This window comes from Lepisma saccharinum, chromosome 7, assembly GCF_977018435.1.
Source record: "Lepisma saccharinum chromosome 7, izLepSacc3.1, whole genome shotgun sequence".
NCBI classification, from domain to species: domain Eukaryota; kingdom Metazoa; phylum Arthropoda; class Insecta; order Zygentoma; family Lepismatidae; genus Lepisma; species Lepisma saccharinum.
In genome coordinates this window covers 49,920,981-49,942,021 of record NC_139235.1, presented here as the reverse complement: position 1 = coordinate 49,942,021, position 21,041 = coordinate 49,920,981, and positions in this window count along the sequence as shown.

The window sequence follows — 21,041 nt, the reverse complement described above, 5'->3', positions numbered from 1 at the left end:
GCCAGTAGTGACCCTTTTGTATGCTGTAAATGCTTCATATAATTTAAGGAAATCATCCTTGGACATGTCTAAATTATAATTTTATCTGGGAAATACCTCATTTCTGCCATTTTTAAGATATATGTTCTTGATGTTTCAGTTATCAAATCTACTTGAATTTTTTTCCTGATTATTGTGTCTTCCAGTCTGAAACAATACCACCACAAAATCCGGCATGTCATATTGTATACTGGAGAATGAATTTGTAGCATCAAACTCATAATAGGTACCAGATGCGGGCTTCTGTACACATTGATATGTATAAAATTATAAAGGAACCTGTGGATTTTTTATTATATCTGCTTTGTATTTAAGAGCATAACTGGCCTCATATTCAACAACTGGGATTCTTAGCTCCATAGTTTGAATAATGCATTTGCCTTCATCAGGTAGGGTATTAGGCAGAGCTTCCCCTGTAGAGTTTAATGTACTGTACCTCATCAAAGCATTATTATCATTGGCAGCTCTTCTAAATGTGATTCTTAAACCACCCTTCCACATAATATCTTTGTAATCTGAAAAGAATCCTGGCAACAGGCGCATAGGGAACAGCACTGTGTGGTTCTTGGATATAATTTTATCAAAAGCCTCAAATCCACCTATTTTGTAGTAAGAAGCCTCGGTTTTGGATAATTTTAGTGTGGCCAAAGCTGTGGAGGTAATGCCGGGATAATCTATTCTGTTTATAACAACACCATGTTTTCTGATCTCAATTTCAGAGAACAGATGCGGCACAAAATTATCTACCAATCTTATATTTGAATTTGCCGGATAATCTGTTCCATCGAGCTTTACAACATCAAATTTGATGTATAGATCTGCTCTGTGGGGGTGTATAAAGCCATCCCCTACATCAAGATCAACCTCAATCTCTGTGTTGGGTTGATTTAAATTTGCAAATGTCCTCCTGTTTGGAGGGAATGATTGTAGCTCATAACTCTCAATATTTTCCATTTTTTTGTATTTTTATTTAAATATTAATTTCTATGATAGCAGTTGTTGTGGCTCCAGCAAAATCAACTAATTCTTCTTTTTCATTAGTGACCATCAATTCAATGTTATCTATTCTATTATGGCACACAGGAAAATATAATGTTGGGGATGGAGTGTAGATGATTGGCTCCATAAATTCAGAATTAGGTTTGAATGTTGCAATGATGCCAGTTTGTTTGTGAGTGCCTATGCCATTTGATTTGGTGATCATACCCTCGGCCACATTACAGTGAATATTTAGAGTCTCTATGGCTAAGAATTTAGGTATATTAATAGCAGTGTGTTTGATGGCCGCTTCAAGTTTTGTGTTGTTCTCAAAACCTAACAGCTCTCCTATAGTACCCAGATCCACTGTTTCTGTAGCAGATACAATCTCTACTCTGTGAGTGACAGAATTTTGAGTTAATACTATACCTCTGGATAATTGAGCATTTAGAGTGGACAGATTATACTGCCCTGGAGTGATGACAATTTTTTGATCCCCTACTGCAATTTTGTTGTTGTGGTGTGTAATATTAGGGATCAAGTACATGCCATAAAATGCTCTGAGAGCTATTGTTTTGGGATACACTATGTCATCATGTAATTTGAGTTTCAATATTGAATTTTGGCTGGTGAGATGGAATACCCCCATGATGTTTCAGATACCACAGGGCTTTTTGAAAATTTTCAATTGATGGTTTATTTATTTGAGACATATATCTAAGAACAGATAAACACAAATGTCCGCAATTAACATCTTTGAAGTTTTGAACACGGGCATTATTGTAATAAAGATTAGCTGAATTTAGATATTTTATTAAATTTTCAGGTGGAACACCTCCAAATGAATCAAACACAAATGCCTCGTTTTTTAAATATTTAAGATAGCAAATCCAGTGAGTGCCCTGATTTTTGTACTTATCCAAATTAACAATGCCACACTCTTTGTTGAGTGGTTGCTCTGGCAAAGAATCAGACATGTACACACCTCTAAAATTTTTGATGCCCAGTGGCTTGATTAAAGCTTCAATATCTTGGTTTGTAAGCGGCTCTTGTTTTTTTAAAACTTATTCATGGCTCTCTTAATACCTTTGCCTTGTTTCTCCATGGCCAGGTTATGGCGCTTCAATTCATCTAATTCTGCCCTATTTTTCTTGGCATCTATTACTGTTTTTGCTATGGCAGCTGATCCCCCAGCCAAGCTCCCAACAGCCCCAAGTGCTGCTAAGATGGCCGGGATAGTAAATATGAAACCCCCCACATGTGATTTTTTCCTAGATTGCTGTAATTTTTTTATTTGGGGGGTACTAAGCAACAATTTCATACCATGACCCTTGGCAATACAAGAGCTTTTTTTCTTGCGCTGCTTTTTGGTTAAAAGGCTATCAATAGTTTTAAGAGATTTAAGACCTGCACAAGGTATTTGATACATAACACCCTTGGCCTTCATTGTAGGTTTATTATATACATATTCACAGCCCCCACCCCAGTTTTTGTTTGGTGTTCATAGCTATGGTGGTCCCCAATGCTGCTATTTTTTCACTTAAAGAAGCATCTTTGCTTACAAATCTACCAAATGCAGCCTCTTCTAATTTCTTGTCTGCAACATGTCTCTTGTCTAGATCAGAATGTGTGTTGTATACTATGTCATGGTCTCTACAAGCAGTATCTAGGGGATTAACACCAGGATCCCCTCTGTTTAATCTATGGTCCAATTTTGTGCCTGGACCACAATACTGATAGCCTGGAATGTGTAGTTCAAATGGCAGCTTGTTTATAATGTCATTAACCAACCCCCGACCCTCAGAAATATTCCAAAATTTAGGTGGTAGAGTATTAATAATTTTTATAAGATATCCAATCCCCTTAGTGTCATTCACTATAAAATTAGACAATTTTGTGCTTATCATGTCCATAATTCCAACCTTTTCATTGTAAAAATTGTGGTTGCCAGCATTTTCCTCCCCAGCTATCACCAATAACCTATCTACAAGTTTCCTGACATCATCAACCCACACAAATTCTTTGGGCAGGGTGTTGTATTGTTTGATTCCACTGCCTGTCTTAATCTGTGACCATATGGGCTTGATTAAATTGTTGTATTTTGCTCCACTGCTAGACTTGACTCTTTTTTGTGTGGGATCATTGTTCTGGTATAGAGCATCTGATTTTATTAATATTTCTTTGTAGTGCTCATAATATTGATCTGTATAGCTGCCAGGCCTTTTCCTAGTCATCAGTTCCCACAATCCAGGTGTGCCGGGATATTTAACAAAACCACCTCTTTGTCCAAGATGAGATTCTGAATATACAATTATATCATCTCCCATAAATGTTACTCTGAAATTGCCAATTCTATGTATGATGCTACCATCACGCTCTGTGTCAGCATATAAGCCAAAGACCTCATCTTTGTTGTCTTTAGGTGTGCTTAAATATTTTTGAGCAAGAAGACCCAATTCAATAGGATCCAGAGTAGCTTCAATTCTTCGAGGAGCAACAGGACTAGGTGTATGAATACTTGAAAGTGGGGTGATTGGATAATCTAATATGTTCCTTGCAGCTACAGGTACAAGCTCTGTGATCAAATTTTGATTTTGCTCTGTAACAGTTTTGATATTTTTACCTAATTCACTAATAGCGTCAATAATAGGCTGTTCTGTTTGTTTGTGTTGTTCATAAATTCCTCGGTTCTGTGATTTCCATCCCTTAAATCTTTTTACAAGATAATCTCTTAATTTAAGATCATCTATGATTGGCCTTTTCATGGTTATTTATATATGTTTCAATGTCTAGAAAATTGTTGATTTTATTTCTGTATTTGCCACTATTGGGTTTTCTAGTCATATCAATTGTGACAAACCCATAACTGTCCTGGTTCCAGCACCTACTGCAAAACTTGGAAAAATCATTGTAGCTCAAGTCCCCACCTACATATTCATCATGTATGTGTTTGAGGTTGGTATGATCTTGATGAAACACACATATAAAATTGCTGTTGTCTCGGATCAGCTGCTTCGGTATTTTAGAAAAAGTCTGTGCCAGGTAGAAGCAATCAATGTTTTTGTGTCGGCCCTGTGTAAAGAAATTTCTAACCTTGTTTTGATTATCCAGTATAATGTCATCAAACACAACAACAGAATTATCGAGACATTCATGGAGTGACATCTGGTTCAAAAGTAGCTATATCCAATCCATCATATAGCTTCATCAGCTGCTGATATTTTAATTGTTCCAAGCTCTCAGAGAAAACGTACAAGTGCCTGTTTTTCCAGTCTAACCAGTTGGGTGCCAATAAAAAATTATCAACCATTAGTGTAGTTTTACCACAAGCTGATGGCCCAACAATAAGACATCTAATATTTTCAGGCAGCAACTTGCCATTTCTCTTAATCTGCTGTTCAGGTTCTGGCAGCCTTTTTATAACATCCCAGGTGCTCATATTATCACTTTGTCTGCATCGATCCAGCTGTGTTCTGGAAGTCCTAGCCATTTGACAAATAACTTGTTGCCTTTTCTGCGGATGATTTTTTCTATGAGATATGTGTCAGGCTGTTTAGTTTTGCTGAGTTCTTCTTCATAGAATCTGCCTTTGAGAATTTCTCCTCGGTGATCTTTTATTGTATATGTGTTAAGGATCCCAGGTTTAACTTGAACCACTGTAAATAATTCAGTGCTCCAGTTTCTTGTAAAGATTCTTTTGAATAAGTGCTTATATTTGCTGATTCTTACTTGATCACCCACCTTGTATTTGGCCTTTCTTGTTGTTGGCTGGTATCTAGGATAATAAACAGTCCTGATCAATTTTTGCTCATCAGATGAAGTTACTTCAGAGGGTTTCATGTTGATTGTAGAATGGACCGAGTTGTTATATTTATGTAGAAATTCTGGAAGAATATTAATCCATTTATAATTACCTTGAAGTGTAAATTGTTTATACACAAGATTTTTTAGGGTTTTGTTGAATCTCTCTACAATTGAGGCTTTGAGATCACTGTAACTCGAATAATGTTTTATTGACTGGCTTTTAATAAATTGTTGGAACACAGAATTATAAAATTCTTTGCCATTATCTGTTTGCAAATAGCGCGGTGATCTTCCACTCTGATTGATGATTGTCCTGATGGCTTCTGTAACACATTTTCCAGTCTTGGATTTGAGTGGCACAGCCCAGGCAAATTTTGAAAATGTGTCTATTACAGTGAGTAGATACTTGTAGCCCTTGTTGATTTTGTCTAAGTTTTTCAGCTGTCCACTTGCCATCTCAATCAAGTCGCTCTGCCATAAATCATCTATGCCTTTTGTAACTACTGGCAGTCTCTTATAATTATGTCTGGCTTGTCTGTGTAATTCATCAACAATAATTTGTCTAGACATAATATGAAAACAAGAATATTGCAACTATGGGGTGTTCAGCAGCTGATACTACAGGATTTTCTAAATATAATTTGTCCCCTATTTGTATTTTAAATTCCAGAGAACCATCATCTTCAGCATAGGCTGTTTCTAATGTATTAGGGTCTGTAAAATCCTCTAACTCTACACTGGTGATTTTTGCTTTGTTATCAGCATTTGTTATTGATAAGGTGGGGTAGTGATGTGCCTGTGGTTGTAGCCAATATTTGATCTTGATTGGTCTAAATGTGCCCCCAACAAAAAACTGGTAATAAAATTGTGCAGGGGACAGCATATATATTTTGCCACCTGGTGTAAATGGTGAATCATATTCTTTGTTGGGGATGCTGTACAATTCAAGAATTACCGTATGTTTTGGATTCTCAATTATGCCTGTTATTTCTTTTTCTGCTGTAAGCAATCTGCTTGTTACAGATTCAAGATGCTCATTGATGGTTCTAACAACATCATCATGGCCTGGCTTGATTTTTATGTCCACAACAAGTTTCTTGTATTGTTGCACAATCTCTTGAAGCTGGGTGGCAAAAACAGACAGAGCATTTGCTTGATTGGATTCCATGGTCCCTAGCTGTTGCTTGATATTAGCTACAATTTGTTGCAAATTTTCAATAACTGCCAATTTTGAATTTTGAGCAGTAAGATCATGGACCTGTCTTCTGATATCCTCAAACAGGGCATGCAGTTTATTAATATGTTGATTAGTTGGTAGAGTGGCCACTGTCTGAGTAAGTTGTTTGATCTCTGTCTGGATATTCTTGATATCTTCTGATTTCAATATGCGATTCACTGCCCTCTTAATATTTTTAAGTTCCTGTGATGTAGGCAGATTTGATACAGTATTTTGCAAAGATTCAAGTGCCAATTTCACATTGTTTAATTCAGAAGCATCAGCCACATTTTGCATAGCATTTTGGAGCAGGGCTATATCTGCCTGAGAGGGTGTTGATTGTTGTAAAATTTCAAGCTTTGTTTGGATATCATCAATCAAGTGATGAAAATGAGATAGCTCAGATTCAGTGTTGAGGTTTTCAAGCTTTGTGATCTGTTCCTGGACACTTACAAGGGTGTCTACAATACCGGGCAGGCGAGATTCTAGAGATTCTTGTATATTTGTCAAATCACTTTGCACTGCTGCTATTGTACCCTCAAGATGGGTTATGGTACTTTGAATTTTTCCAAAATCTTCATATGTTTCAAGTTGCAGCTTGATGTTGGCAACACTCCGAGTTATTGCACTCAAAGCATCACAAGATGGCAAGTTGTTCATAAAATTTTCAAGTGTCTCAATTTTTTCTTTAACCTCGGCTATGGCATTGTTCAAGGGGTCCAGATTAGGTATCTGGAGTGACTGAATCTGTTCCTTTAGAGTGGAAATCACTAGATCAAAATCTTCTTGTGATTTTATGCTTTTGACAATTGTTTGGAGCTGTGCCTGGACATTATTAATCTGTTCCTCCAATTGCTGTTTCAATTGCTCAGAGTTGGTGGCCTGGCTCTTATTTGGCTTGAAGAGCTGCTACAGCTTCTTCTAAATTTTGAAAATTATCCAATGTGGCCAGGTCAGTATATTTCTGAAGCAGCAATTTGAGTTCAGAATCAATTTTAAGAAGAGGGTCCATGCATTGTGATTGTAAATTTGTAATTTCTAGTTGAAGACTGGCATTGGGTGTGGTTTGTAAAGCTTGTAAATCACTTCTTAATTTCTTGACTCTGACATCAAGCATCAGAATCTCATCACTGTGATCTTCATGTCTTGTATGGCCAAATATATCATTAGGCATTTTTGTTTTAGTGGTTATTTATTATTGAATATCTGATTCTTAATTCTATAAAAAAGGGTATAAGCTTGTCATATGACCCAGGGACCTCAATATATAAGCAGTCACCAGCAGAAACAGTATATACAGTGCCAGAAATCATGTTTGAGTGCTTAATTCTATAAATATTTCTCCCTATTGAAATCTTGACATTACCCTCAGGGGTTGTAATAAATTGCAATTGACCACCTACAGGTAATTGGTAATGATTTAAATTATTGTTAAATATGTACAATATTTTACCTGTTTCATCATCAACATCTGTAAGTATGCTGTTCAGATGAATAATTAACAAAGCACTTAGTTTAGATATTATATCAGAAGAGGCTTGTGGTGTTGGCAGGTCCATAATAGCCTGTTTTTTGAACCCAAATAAGTTCATAGGCATGTTTATTTATTTCAAATCATGCTCTGTAATTGGGCATTGATTGCCATTTTTCAAATCACAATGCCCCCATGGTAGAGTATGTATGCCACATGATAAAATACATCTCTTATCATCATGTGGGTCCAGAGCCACTTTTCTTACAATATTGCTAGTCAATAAGTGATCCACACTCTGAATTCTGGATTCTGATGTTCTGATTGTCCCACATGATTTAAGACAATTTTTGTAATCCTCAAATTCAAGCTCTTTGTCCACAGTTACTCTGCCAATGCCCTTGGCCTTTTTGGCAACAACACCACTACATGTTTCAAAACTGTACATCTTGGCTCTTAACCCAGCAAATGCCACAATAACATCACCAAGTGTCTCATCTTTTAACTTGCCAGGCACTTTTTTGTTGTGGTGTTTAATTTTTGAATGTTCAGTGGTATCAAAATATTTAAACAATTCAGGCTGTGCAATATCTTGATAAACATCTTCTGTTTGAATATCAAGAACAAAACTATCTGTGTCCATGTACATCAATTTTACACAATCACCATAAAAAGGTTTCAACACATCATAATACAATTTTAACATGTGTAATTTGGCCAATTCCAATATCACAGCCCCTACATAAATAGGCTTATCAAACTTAATATTTGTTTTTTTCATGTTGAAAAGTGCCATATTTTCATCATAAATTCTTCTGTAATTCAAGTTGGGCTTTGCAATCAATTTTTTGCTCCGGCTGGGGTCAGTAATTATTTTAACATCAATATGTTTTCTGACATTTTCAATTGTTTTGCCATACACTGAATTGACCATCAATTTAAACAAGGTCTTATCAAATTGGCTCATTGCAGATGTTCGAAGCTCTGTGTTTGTATCAATATATGGTTTCAACCATCTTGAGTGCCTGAACCTCAAAACTTTTCCAACTTTGGTCACTTGAACACCATGATTCATCAGGAACTGGAGGTTTTTGTAATATATGACATAATCCTGTTTCGGCTCTAGAGTCATCATCAATTTCTTCTGCTTAGAGCCAGGTGAACACTTAACCTCAGGAATTGGGGGCAGATCAGAAAATTTCTTGTGTAAATTATCTGGAATTGTCAGATCAACCTCTAAGAATAGACCATAGTGACTGTCATCAAAGTCCTGAAGATCCTCAATATTGAAATCTTCAACCCACTCAAGCCCTGCATATGGCAGTTTATCCATCATAGCATAACCATAGAGGCTGTTTGCATCTACATACAGTATATAATTTGATGGCAGTGCTGGATCATAATCAGGAATATATTTGTTATTTGCTCTGGCATATCTCTGAGAACATTGCACCATGCCTCCTCTTATACATTGTTCCATAAACAGATACATATCTTGATCCTGGATCAGATCCAATTGCATTTTAGTGTTTAAAATCATTGCAGACCATGCTAGGCCCGGAGCACTGTAAAAATACATTGGATCCAGCTTATAATTTTGCATGGAAGATTTTCTGAATGCCTGCAATATATCAGCTAAGAGAGTCACATCAAGTTTTAAATATGCCTTGTGATAATCACCAAATGTCTTGCATTTTAAATTGTTCCACATCAATTGGGCATGGTGATAATCATCATCAGTGATTCCAGATCCTCTGATTTTGCTGTAAAACTGTTGTTTTGGTGGCAGAGAACACTCATCAAATTTAGAAAAATCTGTAACATAATCATATGGATATACACCCTTCCGCCTAATTAATTTCAGGTCCTGATTTGGAAACAAAGCACATGTGATTTTGAATTGATCATTAGATAATTGAGTGGCCAGTGTATCCAGGCTAGCAGACAGAATTCTGTATGAATCAAGAAATCTTAAGTGAATAGAAACACCATTAACTTTAATTATTTTGTTAATGGCTATATATTTCTCATCATTTTCTGCTAAAATATTTAAATTCTGCTTGTCAAACCCCTCGTACCTGATCAAATGATGAAAATCATAATTGGATGCACCATGGCAAAATATAGGAACAAATTTTGGTCTCTGGATCTGAATATTGCAGCTATTACACAGGGCCATTAAGAATTTACCATCTGTATGACAATGGTGATGAACCTTGATATTTGCATCTGAAAATTCAGAATCACATACCGGGCATTTTTCTGCATTGTTGAAATCTTCAATCTGATCCTCTGTTAAAGGCAACATGGGCTTTGATTTTAATAAAATATTAGATGCTATGTCATGGCACTCATTTTCTATTCTATGTGCAAATTCTTTGATGGCATCTGCTCCCATGTATAAATCTTCTTTACTAACAACACCATCCTGTACAACAACATAATAAAAACTAGAAGGTTCAAGTAACTGGTATGATGTACTTGAAGATTCATCAGGACCTGGGCTACAGAATGCAAGAGGTTTGAGATTTGATTCAAAATTACAGACTATATATGCTGGGTGTTCCAACAAGGCTTCAAATGTTTTGAATTTTGCATTTTCACTTGGCTTAGGCATAAGCATATGAACAGGTTTATGATTCCCACAGTATTTCAGATGCTCAATTAACTTGTTTTTAGCAATTTCTGCATTCACTTCACAAACACCATTCACCATTTTTTGACCATCAAATACAGACAAACATCTTCTGCACAACTTGAATATTCTATGAGTTTTGTCTAGTTCTGTTCTGACTAAAGCTTCAAGATTATGTATCAGAGTGTAATGATTTGTGCCATCCCCTTTAATTAAGAGCAGATCAATCGGAACAGCAGATTCATCATCAAGTGTACTGATTCTGAGAGGATCTATCAAGCAATTGTCACGGCCAGTGGAACAAATAAATACATTAATAGATAATTCTTTACCATTAATATCCCTGGTCTTTTTTTCAAATTTATCAATACTCTGAACAGACATTGGATATTCTAAACCCTCCATTGCTTCATCAAAATCATTTTCATGTTGTTTATAATAAGTTATTCTCTCAGGATTCCTTGAAACTGGATACAAAGCAGCTAAAATACACCACAAAAAGCATTTCTCATCATTATTTTTTATGTTAACCACGGCTGTTTTGTTTTTAATATTGGCAGGTAATGGCAGATATGTAGATCCTTGTAATGGGCTGAATTCAGAAATATTAATATATAACTTGTGTGGAGATCCGCATAGGCTCCATCCTGATTCTTTTGCAGCAAATTCAGAGTGTTTAATAATCAATTGATCTATCAAACTGCTTATTATTTTGTCTGAATTTGTATTTGAATATACAGGTACAGTTTCTGTTATGTGGGGCTGTGTAAATTTTGTGCCATTTGATTTCTTATATTGTGTAAACAATTTGAGGGACAGCTTATAAGAGCCATTTTGTGCATTTAGAATTGCCTGCACATCTGGGTTTATACTGTTCAAAAAATTCTTAATACCACATCTTGGCTCTGATACAAAACAGTGATCCCTTAATTGGCCGTTAAAACTGCTATGGATGGGTTCATAGCGTGGCTGCTTTGCTGGTCCAGCATTAACAGGTGTTTCATGCTTCCTTTTCAGACCAGATGTAGATGGTTGTGGGGGCAATGTTGATGACTGTGCAGAGCAAGTACCTTTATGTTTATATGTGAAATATTCCATGCTATATTTTCTATGGCATTTAGGGCATATTTTTGTGGGAGTTCTGCTTTTGTCTGGATTACAAATCTTTTGATGCTTGGCCCAATTGGGGCTGGATATATTCTTATTGCATTGATTACAATGTTTTTGATTTGGCATTTTTGTTGTTGTTTATTATATACAATTTCCTGGGGTCCAAATCAAAATTCTATGCTTAATAAAAAATATCAGTTGGGTTCAGCAGTGTGATTTGTATATTTAGTGTATGTGTGTATGTATGTATGTGTGTTAATATTTTTGGCTTTGGTATTTATATAAAATTTCTTGGGGCTCAAATCAAAACTCTATACTTAATAAACCTATGACAGGTTGTCAAAAATTCTGTATATTAAATCAAATAGATTTGTAATTCAATTTATATAAATTTGCAATATTTTTGTGTTTAAAAAAATATGAGCAGCACTGCAACAACACACCCTTACTCTTCAACAACTCTCACAATACTGGCTGATATGCAATGCAAAATCTCTTTATATAGCCTAAGCACAGACCGCATTGAAAACATCTGAAACAATAGGCCAATCAGAATATAACACATCATTACATTATGTCATAAGCAACCAATCAGAAAACAACACATGTCTAATAATTTGTTGCTTAATATTGGGTAATAATTTGTTGCAAAACATGATGCAATATAAATAAACCAGAAATAGGCCACAAGTGGACCGGAAGTGGACCGGAAGTGGGCAGAAATGGGTAGAAATGGCCGAAAATAGACCGGAAGTGGACCGGAAGTGGGCAGAAATGGGTAGAAATGGCCGAAAATAGACCGGAAGTGGACCGGAAGTGGGCAGAAATGGGTAGAAATGGCCGAAAATAGACCGGAAGTGGACCGGAAGTGGGCAGAAATGGGCAAAAATGGCCAGAAATGGACCGGAAATGGACCGGAAGTGGGCAGAAATGGGCAGAAATGGACCGGAAATGGCCAGAAGTGGACCGGAAATAAATATGTATGGGTGTGTGTGTGTGTGTGTGTGTGTTAATACGTTTGGCGTAGTTTTAGGTGTGGCCAAAAAAAATATCAAGAGGGGCATATTTTTGACAGGTTTATGGACAACCTGTCAATCAATCTGAGGGGGGTCATACTTTCTCAGGAAATTCCCGAGGGCATTTTTACAAAAATCTTGGATTAGACGGGGTTCCACACTTGAGCAAAAAGCTCAAATGGGCATGTTGAGCTTGTTTTAAGTGTAGCCAAATCTGCATGAGGGGGGTTCATACTTTCTCGAAATGATGGTAGCATGAAACACACTACTGATGGATACACTCAAATTCACTGATATATGTGAATGAGTTTTTGGCTTCATTTAAGTAACTGGTCTATTCATTCTTGCAAGTTTTGTGAATTTATGTTCTTCAGAAAAAAATATAAAAATATGCGAACTCATAATTTTTAGATAGTTCAGAATATTCGGATGCTACCATTTCAACTACTCTCATCTGTACTCTTCCTCCCAATGGAATTGCCTTGTGAAAATGTGGGCAGTAGGAGTTCATTATTTGTGGATAGCTCTAAGGTCATGTATATATGTGTTTTTAATAGCATAATGTAAGGGCTGGAACGACAAGAGAATGACAATTTTCGAATGTGTGCTTTCGTTGAGATTAAAACGGAGATGTTTCCTGCACGCAGAGAGAGATTTTTTCCCTAACTCGGCCGAAGTGCTTTTCCTCTGCACGGGAGGTTCTTAATTCGAAAATCTTGCCGAGACGTGGTCCCCAAGTGGTTGGCGTTATTCTTTGTCCGCGAAGCATTCCTCTTGTCCCCGTCTGAAAGGGAGCCGTGTCCCCCGCGGGAGCTGCCTTTTGAATTCTTGTTTATTGATTCGAGTGCTGGCGGTCGGCTCCGTGGGAAGGAGGAGATAAGGAGCGTTATTTGATTTCCATACTCGGAAAATCTTTTCCAGCAAGGGCACGGAATAGGAAATGGAATCATCTCCATTCATAACATATTTTGTCCTCGCGTAAGGGCAATTTAAACCTTACCCCAACGCAATACAAAATGTACTCTTTATCGAAAGTCGTTTGCGGTCTTTCTCGCGATGTTTCACATGTAAGAATCAAATCGAAGGATCAAGAAACATTTTCACTATTTTATTTCGTATTCACTGAAGTCTCTCATCTCATCATACTGAGCATATTCGCCAAATAATAAAATTAAATACTGTAAAACCTCGTTTATCCGGACCCTGATAAGCCGGACCTCGCTTAATCCGGACAGGCAAAAGGATAAAAAGCAGAATGTAAGGTTTCAAATGTGGCTAGAAGTCAACAAGAGAAATTCCCAAAGAAAAGGCAGTCAACCACAGATGAAATTCTGTTTCCCACAGACTTTGTACTGTACTGTACAGTGTATTTAGGCCTATGCCCTTTAAATACACCATAATAAACGTGCTTGTTGCTATAAACGAAGTTCTAATGCACTTTCTACTGTTATTTGAGGTTATTTCAGTTAAACCGGACTTTCGTTAAACCGGTCAACTTATCCCCCCATTAGTCCGGATTAGCGAGGTTTTACTGTATGCTGTTGCTGCATGCATACTTTATGTAAAACTAAATATATCTATAGTACATCACTTGTTATTAATAATGTTTTGCAGCTATCTAGTTGCTGTGTGAATTTTACCTTACAACCTCAAAGCAGTTATCTTACACGATATTGATAAATTGCCTTATTTTAACCCCCTCAATTTTAAACTACTCAAAGTATTGCAAAGGTTCTGAAATATAAAGCTTATATCTCGAATTATTTCCTAAAATAGCTAGGTTTTAATTTCTTAATTTTCAAAAGTGTATTTAGTCTAGACAGAGATTTGAAAATATCAGAAGAATGGCAGCAATATAGGGGAAATATATTTTTTTCCGTTATCTTGAAACTCTCCAATTGATTTCAGTCAAATGCAATATCAGAACAGTTGTCATACACATCAAGTAGTTTGCTAAATTTTAACATTAAACAATTAATAACTTTTCTACAAATATCGTGGTTACAATATTGATGACATTCACATGTTTGTACTAAACTACGCAATACATTAGAAAGTTTATATTTAAAAGTATACCTGATGTTATGTCCTAAAACTATTGAGATTTTTATCCTCAATCTTCGAAAATGGAGCCTAGACTTATATATATGTAATTAAAATTTGAAACTCTCGGAATGCACTGACCGATTTTTCTCAGACACAAAGTTAATGCAATCTTCTTCACATCTTACAATTGTCCAAATTTCGTCTCAAAATCTTTATCTTCACTGCAGAATTAAATACAGGGTGTACAGTGGTGGAAAAAAGTTCTTCCCCATAAGACTTTAATGGCAGTAAATAATGCCGGAAGGGTAGGCAACACACATTGCACCATTAGGTGATCGGGTGATTCTGTCTGTCTCAAGAGCAACTCGTCTTTCATGCAAAAGCCAACAGGCACAGGAAATGTAAGAAAGTCACGTGACTTGTCAGGTGGAATGTTGTTAGTCAGATAATCTCCTTTTTTCAAGCCAGGTCGCAGAACCGACAAGAGCTACACGTTATATGTCCCAAAATGATTCGCCTAAAAACGTTGAACGAAACGTTAAAACAATTATTGCCTTAATTACATAGGCTACTATACTATATGTGCCGCAGTAGCTCAGTCATTAGGGCGTTTTATTACCATGCGAGAGATCTGGGTTCGATCACCGACAGGGGAGAATCTGGATTTTGTCCACCTGTTCAAGCTGCTCCGGTGCCCACCCAGCGTCGTATAAAGTGGGTGCCTGGAGAAAACTGTGGGGAAGGGAGGGGGGTAAGGCGGCCAGGGGCGTGGTGCTGATCACATCATCCCCACCTTACGTCTGATGAAGAAAGCTTGGGGCCTTATTTCCACACTCCCTATACGCCTTCATGGCTTGGTGTAAAGCACAAGGGAGAACTTTGCTTTTTAATTTACTATACACCCCGATTTTGTCGGAACAGAACTTCCCAATCTCTACGTGGGGTTTCTTCCAAGTTCCGTAGGGATGTGAATAGGCTCCAATTTTTCTTGACACAATTCATACATGTTATATTTCGTTATAATAACAACAGCCGATATCTTTTTTGTGGGCGTGTGTGTGGGGGGGGGGCGGGGGGGTTATAATCCAAACATGTGAGGTGATGTTTCTCCCACTCAGAAAGAAATCTCAATTCCACAGACTGAAAATGTAGCACTTTCTACATCTTTGCATGCAAATATCTAGTAGCAAAGTAATGTGTGGAAAGAGAAAAATTAACGATTTGGAACGCCACAATGGAAATTTCGTATTTTTTTTTTCAATTTGTATTGACATTCATAATATTCATTAACAATCCCAATATTGACAAAATAATAGCTTAGTCGTTCTGCTACTTTCAATTCTTCATTACCGTAGTCAACGTAACTCTTTGTATAATACATATCGTTGTTGCAAAGTAGTTTCACGTTCACCACACTCTTCGATTGTTTAGAAATCGTAAGGAAGAAGGATCTCTAAATTTCTGCTTTCACATGTCAATGAAACTTTAAAATAAATTCAGTGTAGGTCACAAAAGAGATTTACATATTATTATGATATCTATTAAACGTCACGAAATCTAATTCCAATAGAATACGATACTACTCCATACGTTCCTGTAAATGTTCACCATTAGTCTGGCGAAAAAAGAAAGTAACGAAGATTTCCGTGTTTCCTTGAGCAGAGATAAGGCGCCTGCTTGTAACAAGCAAGAACCAACTCCTTCGATCAGTGACCTTCACTGCCAGAGTGACTCACAGCAGGCCTCCGCTCGTTCCAGTGTGCGTATAAAACAGGTATTTTATTTCGTTCTTTCCAATCCACAGTTATATGAATCTAACGTTCTAATATTTTCGTAAAATATGTAGTAAACAAGTTGTATACATTATGGTCATCCAGAGTGTTGTTGCCTGCTATTTACACGCGGGAGATGGGGGTGTTGTAAACATTTCTGAACCCAAAGGTCGAGCACGAAGGAAAAATTGTGCAAGCATTGGAGGTAATAACAAGGTAGAAGTTGAAGGAATGCTGGAATAAATTATATCAGAAATTGAGTAGAAACCGTTCTCATCTCACAAAGGGCTATCAGATCAATCTTCAGCGGAAAGTAGGACAAATTGTCTCAAAATGTTGGACACGAACGTATTTGCAGTAAATATAATAGGTTACTAGGACATTGAAGCATATAACGAGAATGTGACACATCTTCAGCTCAAAAATTAATGTTGAAGTGAACGGTTGAGTTCAAAATTCCTCAACTGCTAATTAATAGCACGGCCTTATGTGCTTTCAACTTGTGTATGGAAGACAGAACGTTTTTCGTCGAGGCGGGGCCAGGAAGAGAAAACAATTCATGAATTCGGGAAGGAAAAAGTTCACAATTTCATAAACAAAGTCTGGAAGTTCTTGTTTATTGAAATGTAAAAAACTAATATACACTGGGAAAAAACAGAATCGTGTGCCTTATTTCTCCAATAAGGACTGCTTATGTAATTTCTGGAATGAAACTTGTTACTTCGGACAAATTACCAACAGTTATAGTATCGATAAACCTTCACAAAGTAAGCATTTTTATACATATAACCGGACTTTTCCGGATCTAGAAAATCGGGAAGTAATTTCGGAGCTGGGGTTGTAATTATTTTTTCTGAACATCCAGTAGCAACCTTGCACACTCTTTGATTTAAACATACATCTCCAAGGAACCATGTTATCTCAAACTCCCCTCAGATTTTCTGTTTCTCCATCTAATTTGAAGTTACGTGATGCCCAAAATACGTATAAGACATTTAAGATTTCTTTCAAATTCCTTCCGGAAGCCAGACACAACTATAAAATCTAGGACACGTCCGGAAATAAGAATGATTCTTTTAACCTCTTTTTATTTTCTTATTTAGCGTCGTTTTACTTTCTCCTTTTGCTAATCGCGACGACGATTGATGAAGGGCCACTCACAAGGAACACCCATACCCACGACGGGATTCGAACACAGCACATCAGACATCGTAGCACACTATGCTAACACTCCGTCACGGATGGATTTCTTATGTCCCTAATCGTTCCACAACCATTTTTCCTATCTTTAACTACACACGAAACATACAGAACAATCTAAATAAACAGGTGCCAGTTCACACTAACCGTAAAAATCATATGCATGTGAAAATGCAAAATAATATTTATTTTTAGGTAGTTGTGATTTATTATTGTATATTAAAGAAATATATTAGTGATAAAATGACGGAAGTAGAGGAACATCTCCAATGGAACACTCATGCCTTATGGATATTTGTATTTTTTGCCGAACAAGGTTCCGAGTTCGAGTTTCGACCAAAACGGGTTCATTGCGTATGTTCATTCATGTCTTTAATGTAATCGTAAATCGTCGTGATGAATAATTTAACTTCAGAGGAAGAAAACTGAGGTAATTACTAATAATAACAAAAACAAAACAATTTTGATCTTAAAGCGCTGGGTTTGCACTATATATTCCATCACGGGGACCATAGGCGTGCGCACAGGGAGGCAGGGTGGGGGGCAAATGCCCCCTAATCATGGACGTCCGCAGATTGTTTTCCCACGAAGAAACAAGCAAGGTATTTTTCCATGTGGCATATTACCCCGATAATAGTGTTGCCCCCTCAAAAGACACCTCTTGAATTTGAAACTCTCGCATTCCTGCATCCTCATTACCATAATTAATGTAAATTATTATGACTGAAATCAAATTATACATGTGAAAACGTACTCTTTGGTTGACATTCGTTTTCTAAGGGGAAGATGTGGCAATTCTTGCCCCCTTCCAGACAACTATGCCTCTATATTATTATATTTTCACCTAGAAATTTAGGATAGATGAATCTTATCGCCGTTATTAAACGATATCATACTCTTAAACAAAATTCAGTATTTTCAAGGCGATGAAAGTTCAAAGCAACTACGGGGGAACGGGGTGCAGTGGCGCAACCACAGCCCCCTCCCTCAACCTTGAACGGAAATAATTTTTAAGGGGGCAAACATGGAAGTAAAGGAAAGCAAAACTAGCAGAATCTAAGAGTAGAAGGACAAAAGGATATTAAAGATGGAATTAGTTTTTACGTCTTTCTTGCATTATTTCTTCCAGACCGCCAAGAGCACCTGCGGGGGGAAGGGGCGAGGACAGAGCTGCAATTACCCCCTTGATTTCAAATTTTATACAAATATAAATACATTTTGTAAAATTCTCTTGTTCGCTTCGCTCGCAATGTCTGCTTTTCTTGCAGTCTTGTCAAGTTCAGAGCCGTAGCTAGGGGTCGGCGGGAGTTAAACCTGGACGCCAAATGATCTAAATGAAAAAAAGGTAAAGAGAATAATATGGCGATTAAATCGATATTGTTGTCATTTTGCAAAAATTTGGATCTGAAAATTTATTGCGAGCGAATGCATTTTAAATTACCGAGGAGAGAAGTACTGCTGCTAAAAGGAACGCGCACATTTGAGAGACAATTTATATGATTTTTACTGTTGGTATATATGTATATGCATATGTGTGTGTGTGTGTGTGTGTGTGTGTGTGTGTGTGTTGTATATATATGTATGTATGTATGTATATGTGTGGCGGGCGGGGGGAGGGCTGTATATATAAACACACCCATCAATGCAATAAAATTCAAACAAGTGAGATGAAATTACGTTTTTCTTTCCCGCCTGAACTATCATCAAGGCTCTTGACCCCCCTAATCAGTGGGTCTGCGCACGCCTCTGACGGGGCTGACACTTTACGTAGGTTTAGACACGCTTCGTACAATTTAATGATATCGCGATTACGTAATGGATGTGCATCCAGTTAACTGAAGCCCCCAAAAATTCCCATTTTATTACTAAATTCTAAATTAGCATAATATCACATAATTTACGTATTCATAATATGCGCTGCTTTGTTACACTTTGTGGATTGTTTCGTTGGTTGTTGTTTTTTTAATTAATGTTGCATTAATCAACATCAGGTTAATCGCGGCAGGCAAAGTGGAGGGAAAATGACAGTGAAGCAGAACGAGGGGGGCCCCTGGTTCCCGATTAATGAAACTTTGTCTACATGCAACTGAGTCGCTGCGTGAAATCGCTGAGAATGTTATTTATTAATATCTTAATTTTGTTTATTTTATATTGCTAGTCTAGCACTTGCGTCAACAAAGGCGATGAGGATGATTAATGAAGCTATGAAATGGATGATGGAACATGATGATCCATGCCTTACACAAAATTCTAAGTTGGGACTAATGAATATCGATTCGTCTTCTCATTTGTCAAGTAGTTGTTTTTAACTCCAATCTTTTTCAAGGACTTCTGGGTTGACAGCATGTGTGTTGCGCGATGATGATTCGATGAAAACCACCATTTCAGTGAACTTTCTTGACAATGACTCTAATATCAGTTAAGAGAAAATTTCCTTTCGAGTAGCTGTTGTTAAGAAACCAATTCCTAAAACTTTTTCTGGTAGTCTCACGGCAGTCAGCTGTTGTTTGTTGTGGCTGGGCCTGGGGGTGTGACTCACGGTGCTGTCAATACTCAATTGTTCCCGAGAATCCAGGTCCGCCAGGCAAAACTAAGCGACAATGTTGTTATTTGGGTTGCATAGACAACAGGCTATAAGATGTTACGATATCGTAGGTCTCGTGGCCCAAGAACTACTTTCTCTGACTGTACACAAATATGAACAATTTCGGATTGTAGTAGAAATAAAACCACAAGAAAGAATACAGAAATTATATTTCTAAAATACAAACTAACTGTGAAAGTTTCATATAATATAGTCAGTAGATATCCGCGTGTGCTCTGAGGATATCTAGACTATAATGTAGTTCCACCCATGTAGGCTGCAAGATGTCATGTGTCACCTGTTGAAAGGCTTCAGTAATACGCGCTAGAAGGTCCATTACTGACGTCAGCCTTGTCTTGTATACGGTGGTCTTCATGAAATCCCAAAGAAAGAAATCGCATTGAGTAATACCAAGAGAACCGGGAGACCATTGAATCGCACCGCGCGTCCAAACCAAATTCCGGAGAAATGTTGGTTTAAGGAGCTCTAACCTACCAAGCAGTGGGGGTGCACCTTAATGTTGGTAAGTAATGTTTTGGAAAATTCTGGATTCGTGGAATTACAAATTTCTGCAACATGTTTAGTTATTTCATTCCCGCAAAAGGAACACCACTAATCTCACAGTTTAACACACTTTTTGTCTCTTTAAATATTTTAACCCACTACCCGATGCTCTTTTGTGTCGCCAGCTGTCTGTTCTACAGTCTTCTGAAATTTTGCTGCACCTGAGTTAGACATTTTTCTCTGCAAACCAAAAGACAAACGCTGATTCTCTTTTTTGCGGTGGGGACACCATTTCTGTTAACAGTACAACTAGCGCCGCCACTCGCCAGAGTTTGAACTAACTCATTGTTGCCAGTCTGCAAAAAAAATCCACAATTGACAACTATTTTTCCCATGACAGACGTAATTTTATTTTCATTACACTTTAAAGTTGTATAGTTCATTTGTGTACACCCTACAGAAACAAAGTGGAAAATGCAAATTCCTCTTCAAATAACCTCCTAGTAATTGCGAAATATTTTATAGTGAATCCCGCCTCTTCCTAGAAGACAGCTATGTGATATCCACTTTTACAATTCCATAGCCCTTCAAAGAAGATCTTGTGTTTGCTAGTGGTTCCATGTGAGTGTGTGTGTGTTTTGGGGTGTAATTGTAAATGCAAGAAAG